We start from the raw sequence: 16,592 nt of genomic DNA on the forward strand, positions 1-16,592 counted from the left end.
AACCTTGATTTCCTCCTACCTGGGGGTGACCTACAGCCCTGATGTAAATGAAGGGGTTAGGAAGCTACGTGCCTATCCCATATGATCACAGTCAGCAGCACTGATTCTATGGCCTTGCTGCTTTCACAACAAGGTATGCAACAGCAACCCTGGATACAACAGGAACAGCGGGTGTTAAAAGGAACAGCTCTTTGGAGACTGGCTGTTTACCAGACTGTCACCATCCATTGAAGTCTCTTATGATTTTTTTTCCCCATAAAAACAAGGAAACAAACAAACAACCCGCCACAAATAATTTTCTGTAGTCTCAACAGTTAGGATAAAATCTTTGGGTTTAAATCCTTTCTCCTTCCGCATGCTTCAAGTTGAGCTACTTACTTTCCCCGGCTAATTAGCATGCAGCCTGCAGGTTCCACAACACCAGCTAAATATAAACCATCCTTTTATTTTTTCCTTTTGTTTGAGGGCTGTTGACAGAGCTTTTTGTTCACTTGAAAGGTAGAGGATTAGCCATGTGAGATTCATTCCTCATGTCTGTCTCCTGTCATCAGAGGACAGTGGGTCCCATCCATTAGCCAGGCACATGTCCAAGGCAACGCGTTGGGCAAGGCTTCAGACAGGACAATGTCACAGCCAGGCTCAAGGCAGTGAGCTCCTGTGCTCTGACTTGGTCGCAGTCTAGTGCTGAGGACAGGAGCTCAGCTCTTCTCAGTCTTGGCTTTTCTTCCTCCTGCCTCTTGACCGTTATGGAGAAGTTACCTTTCTTCAATGTGCTTTGTGTTCTCTACATGGTGTTTCGAGAACAATCCTGCTTGGGAAGAAGAGTAGCTGAGGTCTATGAACAGGAGCGTTGCAGGGGGGTTGATCCCAGTCATCAACCTTTTGGTTTAACCAGCTGGTACCTGTAAAATTCTACAAGGTTTCCTAAGAAACTACCCTCTAGCAGGTATGGGGCAATGATACGTGTCCTCTCCATGTGCTTTCAGGCTTCTACTAACAAGCTGGCCCTTATATCTCATTTGTCTGCCAGTTTGTAATGCTTTAGGAGCAATGACATTCCAGACTGAGGAAGAGTGAGCACAGCATCTGATGTTAATTTCTCATCATTTGATGCCCCCTGTGTCTTTTTAATACCCATTAGGAGGACAGGGTGACATTAAGGGAGCCACAGACTGCATTTCAAAGCCTAAAGGATCCCATCTTGGCTGAACTGTAGCTGACATTTCACCCACCCTGGGCTTTAATGTGCAACAAAGACCCTCTGGGCATGATACACAACTGTTTTATAGAGCACTGAAACAGAGCATTCTCCAGCTGGGATAATAAAGGAGGGGATTTTTTTTTCCCAATGTCTCCTGTTGGAACATGTTATGAAACCCTTTGTGAGAGGCTTTAAAGAGTGCCTTTAAAATTAATTCAAATGAAGTGAGACTTGGCAGAGATTGAAGTGGAAGAAGCATGTGGAGGATGAAGAACCTCCAAACCAAGGGAAATAATTCCTGGAGCTTGAAGAAAGCTGTCTGCAGGGTTAGATCTCTTTCTTCCTTCTAACCCATGAAGCAAGGTGACAAGACTCAGATTTCCCTCCCTAAAGCTGGCTCGCAGTCGGCCAGTTTAGCACTGAGTCATTGGTCTGGCTTGGTCTGGTTGGTCCCAGCACCCACTCACTTCCCTCCAACCACAAACAGCTTGGTATGGGTCCTCAGGGTGACCAGGTGATTTGGCTCTGGTGTGATCCCAGATGAATGTCCTTTGGGGCCCACACCACCTCTGCAGCCAAAGGGTTCCTGCTCGCACCCATCCCACTCCATGGACAAGGCTCCTACTTATTTCTCTGCTTCCTGTGGGAGCTGAAAACAAACACTGCCATCCCTTATACCGTCTGTCCTTCTCTCTAGGGCACTCTCTGTGACTTCTGTCCTTTTCTACACAGTTCCATTTATCTGCTGTCTGTGTCCAGCATCACCAGTGATTTCAGCATGGAGAAGAAAGTGAGAAAATGGAAAAGACCCACCTTCCCAGAACACACTGTTTTGTAGGAATGTATAAAACCAGGGAGTCCAAATCTATCAGTTCAAGAGGAAAAATCTTCACCCTGTTGAGGTGATACCTCACCTTGCCTGTGTCCTGCTTGCTGATGCTTCATCCTGGCAAGCCCAGAAGGCTGGGCCGTCCACCTTGCATCCCAGTCCCCTGCTGCTGACCCAGGGCTGTGCTTCCCTCATGTGAGAACTGCAAGGGATGAGGGACAAGCCATCTACTGAGGGGACAGCATCACCGGCAGGCAGGAGACAGGGACATCTGTCCCAGATGTTTGTCTGACTGGCAGCCAGGGCTGTTGAATATCCAGAAGTCAGTAGGTCAGTGCTCAAAGTGGTAAGACTGGTAGAGCCAGCCGATGTGTTAGAGGCTTTCTGGTGCTTTGTAGTTCTGCTGGGCAACCTGGTGAAAGAAAAAAGCAGGTTCTTTCTGATAAAGGAGTTTTCTGAGTCAGATTAAAGAGTTACTATAAGGAGTAAGGGATGGAATTTGAACATAGGGATGAGCATGGGAATCTGTATGGTAAGGTCTCTCCTACATGCTGAAGTCTTCCTCAGGAGAAAGGAAAAAAAAGTCTCGAACTGAAGCACAAGACAGCTGGAGCCTGCTTTGCCTTTGGGAGAGGGAGTGAGTAAAGGAGTAGTGTTTGGGGATCTCTGTGCTCTGCCAACAAAGCCTTCTGGGGCAGTGCAGGTCTTGTGTCATCTCTGGGCTTTCCAACAGCAGCACAATGGCCCATATGAGGTATTCAAAACAAAAAGAGAAGCTAGAAATCTTATACCTTGACCACTAGCCTGACTCTGCTCTCTTTTGCTTAAATCCAGCCTCATTGCTACACAGGAGCCACTAGTTTCAAAACCTTGATACCTCTGTGCCTGCTCCAAAGTTGATCTGTATGTTAACTGTGCAAGCTGGGGTTTTCAAAGCTGGAAATATGCCTTGGGCTGCTTTAATGTTTCATCTAAAGTGGGTCATTCATTTCTGAGGAGAAGATTAGAGAAAAAACCAAACACCGCTGCTTTGACCACACCAAACAAAATTCTGACAGATGGGTGGTTGGAAAGTGCAAACTTATATGTTGGAGATGGGAAATGATGTTTGTAAAATACTACTCAGCCTAACTAGAGCTGCCCCAGTGAAAAGCCATGCATCTTTGAAAACTCCCCAGCCCATCTGTTTTTTGTAGAGACCAGTTGCAGCTGGACCTCTCTGTCCTCTGGAGCACCTGCGTATGCTGAGCTTGTTCTGCCTTCCCATGACTCCTACAGTACTTCCAACATCTACAGGGTGATTTTTTTGGGGCAGCTGCTACTCTGTTGTATTATGGTAAAGTTGTCAGTCCACAGAGCATCCTACAGCACTACTGCTAAAAGATGCCTCCCCACCTCGCTGTGCTCAGGAGTCTCCCTTGGGAGTGCATGTGGGTGAGGTAAGGCAGGAGACTGCTTCCTCTCTGAGAGCTGCCCTGGCTGCATCACATGGCAAACGTGGGAAAGAACTAAATCGGGGAAATGTAAAAAGCAGAAGGATGATCTCACACTATCCACCCCGAGGGAATGATTTGCTTTCTTCCTCTGTCACTGAGCTCCTTGCTGTAAGGGAAAGGCTGTATAAGGTAAGATGTTCATTGGGATCAACTCATTCCTTCTTTTCTGAGTAATGAACCTGATTTGTGCTGTCCATTATAACCAGATAGACTCATGCTTCAAACACATTAAATCCCATGTAAACCCTGAAAAATCAAAGTTTAAGATCTTTTCAAATCTAGCATCCCAAATTAATGATAATTTTGAATGAATTTGGCTTTGTTTCTCTCCCTCAGTTCATCAGGTGTGAAGGATAAACCCACCCAATTCAACAGGGAAGGTGCTGATGAATAAGTCATTAATACCTGTGGCACTCAAATGCTATCATGAGCAGAACTTAGAAAAGGCTTTGAGGAAGAGCTTTGTTCCCTGCTGAAGGCTGTGAATGAGCTGGAGCCAGAGAGGCTGAGGCAAAATTGGGGAATTAGAGCAAAATTGGGGAGTCAACGTAAGCAGAGGGAAGAGACTACCTGTCATTGTGGTCTCTCAATCTGGAAATGTTCTCCTCGGTCCCTCTGAGGAGAGAAGGCATGGGGGTACTCGTCTTGGGGTGCCTGGTGATAGGACTGGAAGGATGCTGAGGAACAACCATGCCCTGGTACCTAGGAATGGACTGGATGGGGCAAAATGACCATCTCCATCGCAGCATCCTGTCCTGTAGTTTCCTCTAGAAAGGAGCACAGGGCTGAAAGGAAGAGACATTTGGCCCACCTGGAGGGAACGCAGTATTAAAAAAAGGAACTCCACTGAGCCCTGGCTCTGCTCTGTGCACCAAACTGCAAGGCAGGACAATGTCAGCTAGCTCACCCGTCGCCAAGCTGCTGGCCTCCATCACTCCTGCTCCTTGTCTGCTGCAAATCCAGGCGTTAGACTGAGAGCAGTCTGCTTGTGCTGTCAGCCCAAATGCAACTAGCCTGTGAGGGAAGGAAAAGCATGTGTTAAATATATAGTAGCATATAGCCATTAAGCACTTCTGAGAAATTTCAGCTTGGGTGTGAAAACATACTGAACTGCTAATCAGCAGATTATCTGTCAAAAGGTATTTTACATCAACAGTGAATTACACGCTTGTGCACACAATGCACGACAAAATCATCCCCAGAGCTCTGCTCCTCAGCTGGCCTCCCCCCTTTTCTGATCCCCACAGAGACAGTTTTCCCAACCCCCAGCACTGTCTTCTCCCTTAGTGCCTTGAAATGGTGAGTTATTGAAGGATTTTGTTTAAAACATTGACACTGCAAAGGGTAGTTTTTTTTCTGAGAGATGGGTCACAAGCGAAAAAAGAACAGGTTGGTTTGGTTATAATGGGGTGGTTCTCCAGCTGCTGGGCAATTCAAAGCCTCTGACATACTTCTTCACATGGCACACTGGTAGTATCAGCTCCCTCTATCCCACAGAAGTCTGGAGGATTGGTGGAGGTACTACACATCCTCAGGTGATCCAAGCGTGTGAACCCAGGTGTCTCCAGCTTCTTCCGTGATATATCACCAGAAACATCAGGACATGGATCTGCAGGTGTCTCTTGTTTGTATTAGCTGACCTGGACAGCCTAGGTCAGGCCAAGCAGTGAGCTACTACTACCTTGCACCAGGTCAGGAGTTTTCCCTTTCCCTTTCCTTCTTTCCCACTTGGGAAAGAAGCATGCTTTGCAATAACCCGAGTAGTTTGAGCTAAATATTGGATTAAGAAAGTGCCACAGCAATGTGGTTTTCCACCAGAAAGCTCAGATTTATTGAAACCTAGAGTGTGTAACAATAAGAGCTAACTTCAGTGAACAGGAAAAAAATATATGTGCAAGAGTATACCTTTGTAGGGAAAGAAAAGTTCCCACATTGTCAAAACCAGGATGAAATATTTGGGGCTTTCAGTTTGCAGCAGCTTTCCATTCTTGAAATATTAGTTAATTCATACGTAGAAGAAGAAGGGAAAAAAAAAAAAAAAGCCGTGAAAGCTCTAAAGGTTGAAGAGTCTGTACAAATAAAGGTCTGTAGCCTTGGAGCTGTCGGAGAAGCACGCTGGCTGCACGAGAGCCAGGCTGTCTGGCAGGGGAGTGATTATCTCCCATCTCCGGGAGGAGTGCTGGGGCAGGCTCTCAGCCCTGGAGCAGCAGCCAGCTGCTGGCCAAGGGCTTCTTCTGGGCACCCTCCTTCCAAAGGGCCGTTTGGCAGGAAAAAAACATGTTGCCACTGGGCAAAGGGAAAGATGCTGCTGGCTTCCTCCCCTGCTGCTTTCCCCTCCCGAGTCACAGGTGGATCCATCCCTCTCAGGCAGAGGGGAGGAGAGAGGGAAGACATGCTGGCAGGGAGGGCTGGGCGATAGCAGCCTGTTTGTAACCCTCGATAAATGCCACGGTGCAGCCAGCGTGAAATGAAGAAATATTGCTTCTGGTAAATATTTATTTTCTATCAGAAATTAGCATACCAAATGTAATTAAAACCAACTTTATGTGCACACACCACCCCCCACCCCCCCCCTCAAGTCTGTTAAATGACATCTTAGAATAACTAGTCATAAAGAATGTGGCCTAATTATCAAGCATCACAGCCTACTGTTGCTGTTTGATAATTACCCTACAATGAGCTTCTGAAATTAGGATTTCATTCCCCCTCTCTGCCCTCCTCCAGCCAAAGCCAGTGCTGGCTGGTTTTCTTCCTCCCTACTTTTATTATACCTTTCTCCTGGTGAATACCTGAGAAACACACCTATGTGCCAGACCCAGCCTTGAAACCCCTTGCCTTGCTGAGCTGGTGATCTGCGAGTGACACCTGTCAGCAGAGCCACCCCCATCACATGGGGCAGTTTTTGGAAGGCGGGCGCTGGGGTTTTACCTGTGCTTCCCAACTCCTTGTCCAGGTGCCTGGGAGCCTGGCTAGTGCGAGAAGAGCAAGGGGATGGGAGGGCTGGGGTGGGGGAAGACGGAAGAGGCATAGGAAGGAGCAATTAGAAAGGTTTTAAAACAAACAGGAGAGTGCTTAATCCCAATCTGGCATGTGGCTGCTTAATTGCTCATCCCAGGGCTGCTCAGGGAGTGCCAGCATGCAAGGAGCCTGCTGCCTCTGTACACTAGGGTGTGTGTGAGATAAAACCCAGTTTTAAAGAGGGTTTACAAATCTTAAATCCATCAGAAATGACCCATCAGTGGCATTAAAAAAAAAGGAAAAAGAAAAAGAACCAGATGGTGCCTTCTGAAAGCCTTTCTCCTCTTGTTGCTAGAGCAAAACCAAGGCTGCCTTCCCCAGTGTTAAACAGGCTCTTACTGAGCTCAGGGAGAGGGGCTGCTGGCTGCTGGGAACCCAATTTTTGGGGACAGGAGTGGCTCATTTTGTTCCCCTGAGATTTTTTACTCTCTCCCAGTGATCCCTCATGCTCTTGCTCACTCTGACCCCTTCCTTGCAGATCCATCCCCCACAAGAAGCATCCACGGGCTCCCAAGGGTAGGGCGTGTGGAGGACAGTCCCTGGGGCAGGTCCTTAGGACACCTAGCAGGGACTCACTGCCTGCTTCAGACATCTCCAGCCTGCCTGTCTCGGCCCAGATGGGCCCCTTGCTCCCTTCTCCTTAGGGGAGAGGACAGGGTGCTTTCAGGACCTGATTCGTCTGACTTATTTTAACATTGACTTTAATATGAGACAAATTTACGTCATAGAAGAATCTGTTTTCTTCACTGACTAAGCAGAGACCCCAGGGTGACTTGCTCAGATAAAAAAAAACCAACGGTGAAATGAATCCCATTCTGAGATCTTGTTTTCCCACAAATAGAGGCTAACCAAGACAAAGCAGAGGAGAGGGGCAGCTGGTATTAAAGAACAACAACATTAACTATAATGGGAAACATTTCCCAAGAGGTTTTTCAAAAGAGGCTTTTCATCAGCACAGAAGAGAGGTATTGGCTTTGTCTGGCTTTGTCTGGGATGCTTTAGCAAGAGGAATGAGGGCATGAAGAGCCAAAATTTTGGAGAGAGCAGCAGCTGAAAGGGACACACTGGAGCTGAGCTCCCTGGTAATTCAGAACTGATGCTGAGGCACCCTCAGCTCCATTGGCACACTGGTGGTTTTGATAGCTTGGTTGGGAGGGGAAGGTGTAAGACAACCGGGGACTTCGGGGAGTAACCTTGTGTGTGTCTGGGAAGGCCCTAGGGCACCTGTTCAAGCCACCCTACATCTCTAAGGGCAGAAGAAAAGCTTTGTCCTACCCACCTCTTCCATCCTATGTGGGACCAAAGAACTCAGATCCAAGCATGGATCAATTGCTGGTGGTGCACTTTGGGTACAGTGACCAGCACGCTGGAAGGGCAGCTCAGTGGGAACTGGGAAGAAGCCGTGATGGTTTTGCTGGGTCTGAAAATGAGGATGTGCTTTGAGCAGTAGTAGGGGCTGTGACCCTCCTTGTTGCCTGCCAATGCTGAGTCTTGTTTTGTGTGAAGTTTGAAACCAGGTTTGGTGACCCCAGAGATGGTTCCCCAGCCAGACCCTGCCCTGCCTGGGTCATGCTGGGGCTGCTGCATGTTTCCAGCCCTGGGGTCAGCTCCGAGGCTGGGCTCTGAAAGGCCGTAGGTGCCATGAGGAACATGAAAAGCACCATGCTGCTGATGGGTTGAGACGTGCTGGCAGCCAGGAGGGAGGAGGGCAGGAAGAGAGGGGAAGTGACCTTGCTGGCTTAGAAAAACCTTCCTGAGACTCTGCGGTAGCCTCTGTCCCTGTGCTGGCAGCACTCTCGACTTTATGGAGACCTCCTCCTCTTCTCAGAGAGGGCAGAGAGGATCTCCATGCTGACATTGCAAATGCAGCAGCCCCAGGCACTGGTTTCCTAATTGCTGTGCATGGCTGGGTTCTCTTGGGGATCCAGCAAGGAGGGCTATTGAAGATAAAGAAGGCTGGCATTTCATTTAAGTTATTAGAGAGCTCCTCAGGGAGCTGGAGGGGAGACACGGTGAGAGGGATAGAGGGGGAGAGGGAGGGAGAGGCAGCAGGAGAGGAGGGAGGCGAGGAGCCAAAGAGGGAGTGAGGGAAGGTGTGGGCGAAACAGAATGGAAATATGGTGAAAATATCTGGAAGGAAGAAAAAGAAAGGGAGAGGGGAGAGAAAGGAGCATGGGTGAGAGACACAGGAGGGTGTCATAGAGGAAGGATGCCCCTAGGTTAGAGGATAAGAAAAGAAGACCTGGTGCTTACCAAACGCAAGAAGCAGAAGCACTGCAAGCCCCTTCCCCAGGGCGTGCTGTGCTGGGGCCCTGCTGGTGCTGGCTTCCTCCACCCCCCTTCCCTCCCGTTCACCCCGTTCTTTGTGCCACCTCCCCAGGCATTTTTCGCCCGGTTCCCCCTCTGCAGCCATCGCCCTCCTCTGGCTCAGGCAGCAACAGATGGATTTCTAATCTGGGAGATTTTTATTTTAAATTATGACAGCAGTGAAAGCAGCACTTAGTCTCCTTCACCCACTCCTAATTTTCTTTTTTTTTTTTTAATCTTCCCTTTCCTTTTTATTAAACCTTTCTTTTCCTTTTTGTTTTGTTTTCCATTTTTTCTTTTCCTTTTTAAGATTTTCCTTCCTTTTTTTTTCTTTTCCTTCCTGCCTTTTTTCCTTCTCTCTCTGCCCCCCGCCCTGTGTCTCTCCCTGCTTTTGGACTCCTGAGCTTTTCTTCATCTCCTTATTCCCCCTCCCTAATGGAAGGAAGCAGGCAGCTGCTTGCAGAGCAGGGGAAGGAGCAGACCAGCAGCAGGGTGAGCTCAGCAATGCAGGCTCTGCTATCAGGAGCTTCTAATAGGAAGTGGTTGGCTTGTTTTCTTTGGAAATGTTTTCTGGTTAAAAAAATGGCCCTTTTCTATACACATTTTTTGGGTAGCAGATTGTTGTTTCTGTCAAACATTATGTTGTGTAGATGAAAGAAAATAACAAATATGTATAACAAATATGTACTCTCTTTTCCTTCCCTTTTTCCACATGGGGAAAAAGAGAGAAAGTTCAACAAAAATGACATGTCTGAAAAAGTGAAATATTTTCATGGATTATTTTGAAGAAAGTGATTTTTTTGTTGTGTTTGCAGAGCAAAAGAAAAAAGAAGACAGTTTTGATGAATTCTTCTGGCTTTCTGAATAGACAAAAGGAAATATTCTTCTAGCTATTTCACTGCTGTCTTGCAGCAGGGGAAAGTGAGGCACGGACAGCTTCATGGGGTGGCTCAGAGGCAAGCTATGCGTCTGTAGGAAAGCGAGGCATCGATACTGGCTTGCAGGCAGAGCCATACCTGGATGTCTTCCCTGCTGACCATGAATTCTACCCATCTTAGCAGCTTACCAGCTCTGCAAAGCCTGGGGGACAGAGAGGAACACAATTTTGCTTCCCCTGAGGATGGGGGAACGGGAGTGGGGCTGGATTAACCTTGGCAGTCATGGGTAGCTGCCTTACAGACAATTACCTCTTTCCAGTCTAAATTGCACCATGCTTTTTCCCCAGTACACACAGTATATCTGCACCCCCACCCCACCCCCGGCTGTGTTCCACCCTGGTGCCAGCTGCACTCTTGTGCTCAGGGCAGTGGGCACACTGGGTAAGAGCTGTGCACCAAGAACGTTTCCTTAAATGAGGAATGGGAAGGAGCTTTAATTGCTGGAGCTCAGGATGTTTTCCAGAGCTTGAAACACAGACTTTCTCAAACACGGGATGCATCAAACCTAATTGCTCTCCAGGCTGGTCTGCTCCTTAATTAGAAAGTGTTTTAAAGTCCCATGTCAACTCCATGCTGATAAACCCACCTTGCAGTATGGAATGAGAACCAGCTGCCCCAGCACCTTGCAGCACTGCGCAGGCCAAGACAGGAGCACAGGATGCCTGGTCCTCGGCCTGCAAAGAAACCCCACAGGGCTGCAGTGTTGTCGGGTTCAAGGGTGCCCTCTGCCTCCGGCCACCTCACCTTCCCTCAACCCATTTCCAAACAGGAATATCCCACAGGATGTGTATGCTTAGCTGGGAATGAAAACCTCTGGATAGAAATCCCAGTTCAGTGAGGATGTGAGGGGTTGTTACGGGTTCAGTCTTGAGGTTGGACAGCAGCAAGGGGAAGCAGAAGAGATGCTCCTTGGCATGGAGATGCTGCTGCATCAGCCCTCCTGTCTGAGCTGGTCCAAGCTGTAGCAGAGAGAGAGGAAGCAAACAGTCTCCAGCACAGTCTCCTACCTCTGAATGTGTCCCTCTCTTCTGCCTTTCCCTGGTCCCCCATTGTCATTTCCCACTTGGCCGGCTCAACAAACATCTTAATTTCATGCCTGCTTGTCAGGGCTGCTCTGTGAAACATCTGAATGACATTAGCACAGTTTAAGAGTGTGACAGACTGAGGAGCAGCAGCCTCTTGTGATCGCCTATTCCAGATGGTTAAGTGACAAATCTCACTTCTGATATCTTAACTAGAGAGGTGCAGGAGGAAAATGTCCCAGGGGAACACCAACCTCCCCGCCCCCTTCAGCTATGAGCCTTTTCTGGGACCAGGCAGTGGTTAATCCAGATGGAAGGAGACATGCAGCAGATGCCATGTTCTTTAGGGACCCTGGAAAGCTTTTCCCCTCCTTCTGACTTGTTGCTGTCTCATCTCAATTATATGCACAGCCATAAACATCTCAGGCAGACCCAGTGCTTGCTCCTGCATCTTTTGCCCAACTACTCTTCTCACTAGGGTAATGCTCTATCGTCACATTACCTTCTAATGGTATTTGCAGTCTTATGGGCATGCTTCAAGGCCAAAACCATTGCAGAACATTTTGGGGAAGAAATTCTGCATTCACACCGGTAGTGAAAGACAAAGTTTAGTCAAAAACTGATGTCCGTATCTGTAAGGAAAATGTAGCCCAGGCTGGTGAATCTCCTTGCTCAGGATGACACTGCAAGCTGCTTGCATCTTGACTGCCTTACTGAGTGCAGCTTTGCTGCTTTCCAATGCAGTCCCTCCTGACTCATATCTAGTTCCTGAACCACATTAGTGTAAGGGTCCCCTACTACTGTTACCTCTGAGTGTGATAGAAATGCATTGTAAGACTAGTGCTGACAGGTTCAAACTCTGCTAGCAAGTAAAACTAGACATTTCTGGGCCAGCACAGGTGATTGTGTGTGTCTCCGTATGTGTTTTTATGAATTGCTATTCTACCTGTTGAAATGCAGCTGACCCCAGCTTGGTGCACAGCATCTGGTGGGAAGGGCAGGGCATTGCATGCACCCTCAGTAAGTTCAGAGATGACACCAGGTTGGGGGGGGAGTGTTGCTCTGCTGGAGGGCAGGAGGCTTTGGCAGGCTGGGCCAATGGGCCGAGGCTGATTGTATGAGGTTTCACAGGGCTCAGTGCTGGGTAATGGCTGGAATTGATCTTAAAGATGTTTTCTGACCTAAACAATTCTATGATTCTATGATAGGACAGGACAGGAGGTGGAAGGGTAGGAAGTGAAGCGAAATACTGTGAAACTGGTAAGGGGTACTTAACGATCACCTGAAGCTGGAGTTTTGTGCCTCCTCTGCTACTGCAGGAGGTTACAACACTTACAACCTGTGTAAAATTCTTCCTTTTCTCCACACAATTTAATGTGAGTTTCCCATCCTGGCTTGGGATATGTATCCTGAGATGCTGCTGCAAGTGTATTCTGGGTCTGCAGGCCACAGAAAATACAACATGCAAGGTAAATACTGAGATGCTATGTCCTTCTAGGCTCCCGGTGCTCTTCCCATTGCTATAGTTACAGCCATGTGGGTGTTTGCTTGGTAAATGCCCTCACCTCCCCTAACCTCCACTATCACCAGCATCTGTTCCCAGGCTCAGAACCCCAGGGTGCCTGGTAGGGGAGACTTTGCTGCCACTCACGTGCCTTGCTTGTGTCAATGACCTGGACAGGGAGTCGAGCAGCTTTACTACTGCTCAGACAGGGAAAATTGTCCATCCTTCCTACCCAGACTCAGCCTTCCAGCCCTGAAGTGAGGGCTCCCTGCCTTCTGGAGCAAGAAGCTGAAGTCATTGGCAATAGGTCTGAGAGTTGGGAATAAAAGACAACAGCTGATCAGAAAATAAAACCAGAGTCCAGAGAAAGGAAGCAAATCCAGCTTTTACGGATTTTACATAAAACAGGAGCAATCTGGTAGTTTAGGTAATTGCTTTGTAAAATGCTTGGATTTCAGTGTAATATTTGATGGTTTCCTGGTGATGCTATATGAATAAATTTGGAGTCTGCACAGGTACTGCTTTCTTCTTGGTGAGACATTTGCTTTTGGTGGCAGGTGACTCACAATTGCAACTGATGCTCTCATGTGCACTTGCACTCAGCTACTGCAGTCTGGAGGCAAGTCTGACTTGCACACTCCTGAGAAATGTTCACAGGAGGCATCCATCAGCATCCTGGTCCCTGCCCGCCTTCCCCCTGTTGTGGCAGAACGCGTCTGTTACTTCAGAAACATCGCTTGAGCCTCTTTGAAATAGAAATACATGGGAATTGGTAGATGCTGTTGAAACCCCGTCTGCCCTCTGCAGCTGGGAGGCAGAAATGGGGTTGGATCCAGCTAGGACTATTTTGGATGGCTGAAATGGTTCCCAGGCTGGTCCCAGAAGAATGATAGGCAGAAGAATGAGCGCAGGGGAAACAGACCTTTAAAACAAATGTTGCCAGTGGATAAATGTTTTAAGGTACACCCTCAAAGAAGAAAGGAGGTGTTCAAGGGGGCCAAGGAAGGTGACCTGGACTGACATAGTTCCTTTGAAGAGGTACTGCCACTGGTACATGGTGTTGCCCATCACTTCCACCCACTACCTCCCTCCCCAGGATCCTGGAGGGAAGTGACAGGCAGAGGAAAGTGGAACTGGCAGGACTCAGGAAGACAGCAGCAAAGCCCCAGCCATGAGTAAACTGTGCCTTTCTCAGTGTTTTTAATCTCCTTATTATAGTAATGGGCTGATAACTGATTGTGTAGTTAAAATGGAATTTGATACCAGGGCTGCAGTTCCTGTGACTTCAGAGAGATGCTGCAGTAAATAACCTGGTAAAAAGCTGTAAGAGCCGATGTTCTGCTTCAAACCTGTACTAATGGGAATCTGGAGAAGTGCAGAAGAATAAATGGAAACTGAATTTATGTGGATAGATCCATCAAATGGCCCTGGATAAATAAAGCATGTCTTGGCCTAGAAAGGGGATGGTAAGAGAGGTCACCCTGCAGGTGAAGATGAAAAGGCATGGACAATAGAGATGCTGTGCAAATAGAAGGCTCTGGGGCCACAGTCTGCAGTGCACAGTGTCTGCACGCTCCTGCAGCAGTGGCACAGAGCCTCAACAGGCAACTGGCCTAGTTGAGAGTGATGGTCCGCTGTCTGCTTACCCCTGCAACAGCTCATCACCTTCTCCCGGCATGGCTCCTCTCTGCTTGGCCCAGCTGATCAACCAGTGTTTTAACTACACTTCAGCCTTTTCCTTCTGCTGTTTTATTAATTCCTGGCTGCTGTTTTTGTATTGTCAGCTGTATTGCCTGCTATGAGGTCCGGAGAGGCCCAGCATGTTGGCTAAGCATTTGACCTCCATGGATTTTCTTTGAATTTTTCAAATGTTTGGGTACTTAGCTCTGTTGCTTTATCTGATCTGACAGCTTTCTCTCCTCTCTCCTCCCCTCTCCCTCTTCTCTCTCTCTCCCCCTCCCCTCCCTTCCCTTCCCCTCCCTTCCCTTCCCCTCCTCTCCCAACCGATTGCAGATCCCCCTGTTCAGTGTAAGGCTTTTCCAGAAAACACAGTACAATGACTAATGTCCATGGCCCATGGTTTGTTCTTTTATCTTCACTCCTGCCAGTGGTTTGGCACCAAGCTCTACAAAGGAGGAAAGGGATCTCTGTCATGGTCCTAGCAATTAAGTTGCAGAGGATAAGAAACATGAATGTGACAGAGACATGAACCTATCTTTTTCTCTATCCCCATAACCACATTTCTCCCACACTATAGAAAAAAAGGGTAAGAACCTCTCTCACCCTTCTGAGACAGGTGACAACTGATGAGGCAAATTGTGACCCCCTCTGCACTGCTGAGCTCCCAGTACTTTTGAGGGATCCTGAAATGTGAGGGACTGCAGGCTGATGACCTGATAGCTGCAGAGAAAATCCTTGTGTGGTCCTGCTGGGTTACACCAGCGAAGATCCCTGGTCTACCAGCCACTTAGACACACTCCATTTGAAAAGCAGAAAGAAAAAGGTCATCATTGTGAGGCTCTGCTTTTATTTTTTTTTTAACTCACAGTCAAGTATATTTGTATGGGGGAAAAAAGACCCATTGAATTTCAAGGTCTTGGGCAGCAGCTATTTCCTCCATTAAGCAGATGGACGTGGGGAAATGAGGGAAAGCCTACTGACTGATTTTACCAAGGTCCATTATAGGTTGTGTGGATATTGAAATATGAATCTGGCTTTGACATCAGGTGGAGAGGAAGCTGGGCTCCCGAGAGGGTGCTGTAATGAGAAGGCACAGGCTCGGTTTGTTGGTGGGCACAGCAAGGCGGGAGATGAGCAGCGTCCCCAGGTGCCACATTCAAAGCTGTGTTTAGATGCTGCATATAGTCCCCGAGTGCTCACAACCAGTCTCCCAGTCCATCCTCCTCCTCCTGAGGACTACGGGCAGTGTAGACAGTGTCCATGAAGCCACAGATCCCACTGTGAGCACCTAGGGATGGGGTTGCCCTCACTGCCCAGGCACCTCCACCTGTGGGCTAGCACGGGCAATGATACGGCTTCTTCACTGGAGAAGCTCAGGGGCTGCACTCAGCCTGTCCCCGAGTACTGGATAACTCAGGTGCCTGAGGAAAAAGCAATATTTATAGAGGAGTCCACTGGAACCTAAAGCCTGAAAGGTGCTTTTTAAGGGAAATACTGGATATCTGGTGTGAATAGCTGGGAATTACATATTTAGCATGGAGGCTTTTATCTTGATGAACTAGTACCCTCAGGTAACGAGAGGTGAATCTGCAGGCCTGCAGAACCCCCTTGCTGGCTTTACTCTGCAAGTGTTGAGAAGCAAGCAGGTCTGAGGGAATTAAACTACGATGCCCAACAAGGCTTGTGAGCTAATGGTCGTCTCACACTCACCTTCCTTCTCAGCGTGTTGAGAGTAAGGAGAATTCACTGTACAAATAAGAGCAGGTTCAGCTCCTTCAGCCAAAGCCATGCTGCAAATCAAGCTGTGCTGATGCACACAGCGTGTGCTAAGTGGTGGAACTCCTTGCCCCGAGAAATGATCTTGCTAACGGTGAGAGTAACTTCACAAAGCTTGATGACACATGGAGCTAGGCAAACCAGCATGTCTAGCAATACAGCCTTGTGATCCATAGCCTAAGGAGGAGGGTTTTTTTCTAACTATTAGGTCTGGGGTGCTTTCCCAGCTTCTTTTCAGCCTGCTGAACAAATACATCTTTACTGTAGGCATGGTTCTGTTTGCACCCATTTTTTTAGCAGGGGATTAGTAGAGAGAGGTGACAAATGTTTTTCATCTGTGGGATGCTGGTTGGCTGATGTACCCTGAGTCAGAGATGTGTAAACATAGCTAACAGGAGTTTATGCACTTCTCTTTTCTTCCCAGAGCTGTCAGTAAATCCAACAACACCATCAAGCCCCTTAACCAGCCCGGCTGTTCGAGAGACTTTGTAACCTTCAGCCCTGACAGTCACGAGCATGCCCTGCTTGTCCCTTGGGACAATTCCTTGTCCCTTTCTGTCTACATCCCAGCTCCCTCATCCCAAACTTCGCACTTGTCAGACACTGCCCATCAACTTGAAACAAATGGACACTGTTAGTTGCCTGCTCAGCTGCCTCCTTCATATCCCTGTCACTGTGGTTGCACACCAGATTCAAGGCAGTGTTCCCTGGTGTGAGCTGGTCTTTTCCTTCCACTCCACTGTGCATCGTTTGTGTCCTTGCCACCTCTCTGGTGATACGCTGTCTTCTCTCCTTGCCTTATCCCTGGCCTCTCCTTATTA

Source organism: Falco rusticolus, chromosome 12 (genome assembly GCF_015220075.1).
Source record: "Falco rusticolus isolate bFalRus1 chromosome 12, bFalRus1.pri, whole genome shotgun sequence".
NCBI lineage: Eukaryota > Metazoa > Chordata > Aves > Falconiformes > Falconidae > Falco > Falco rusticolus.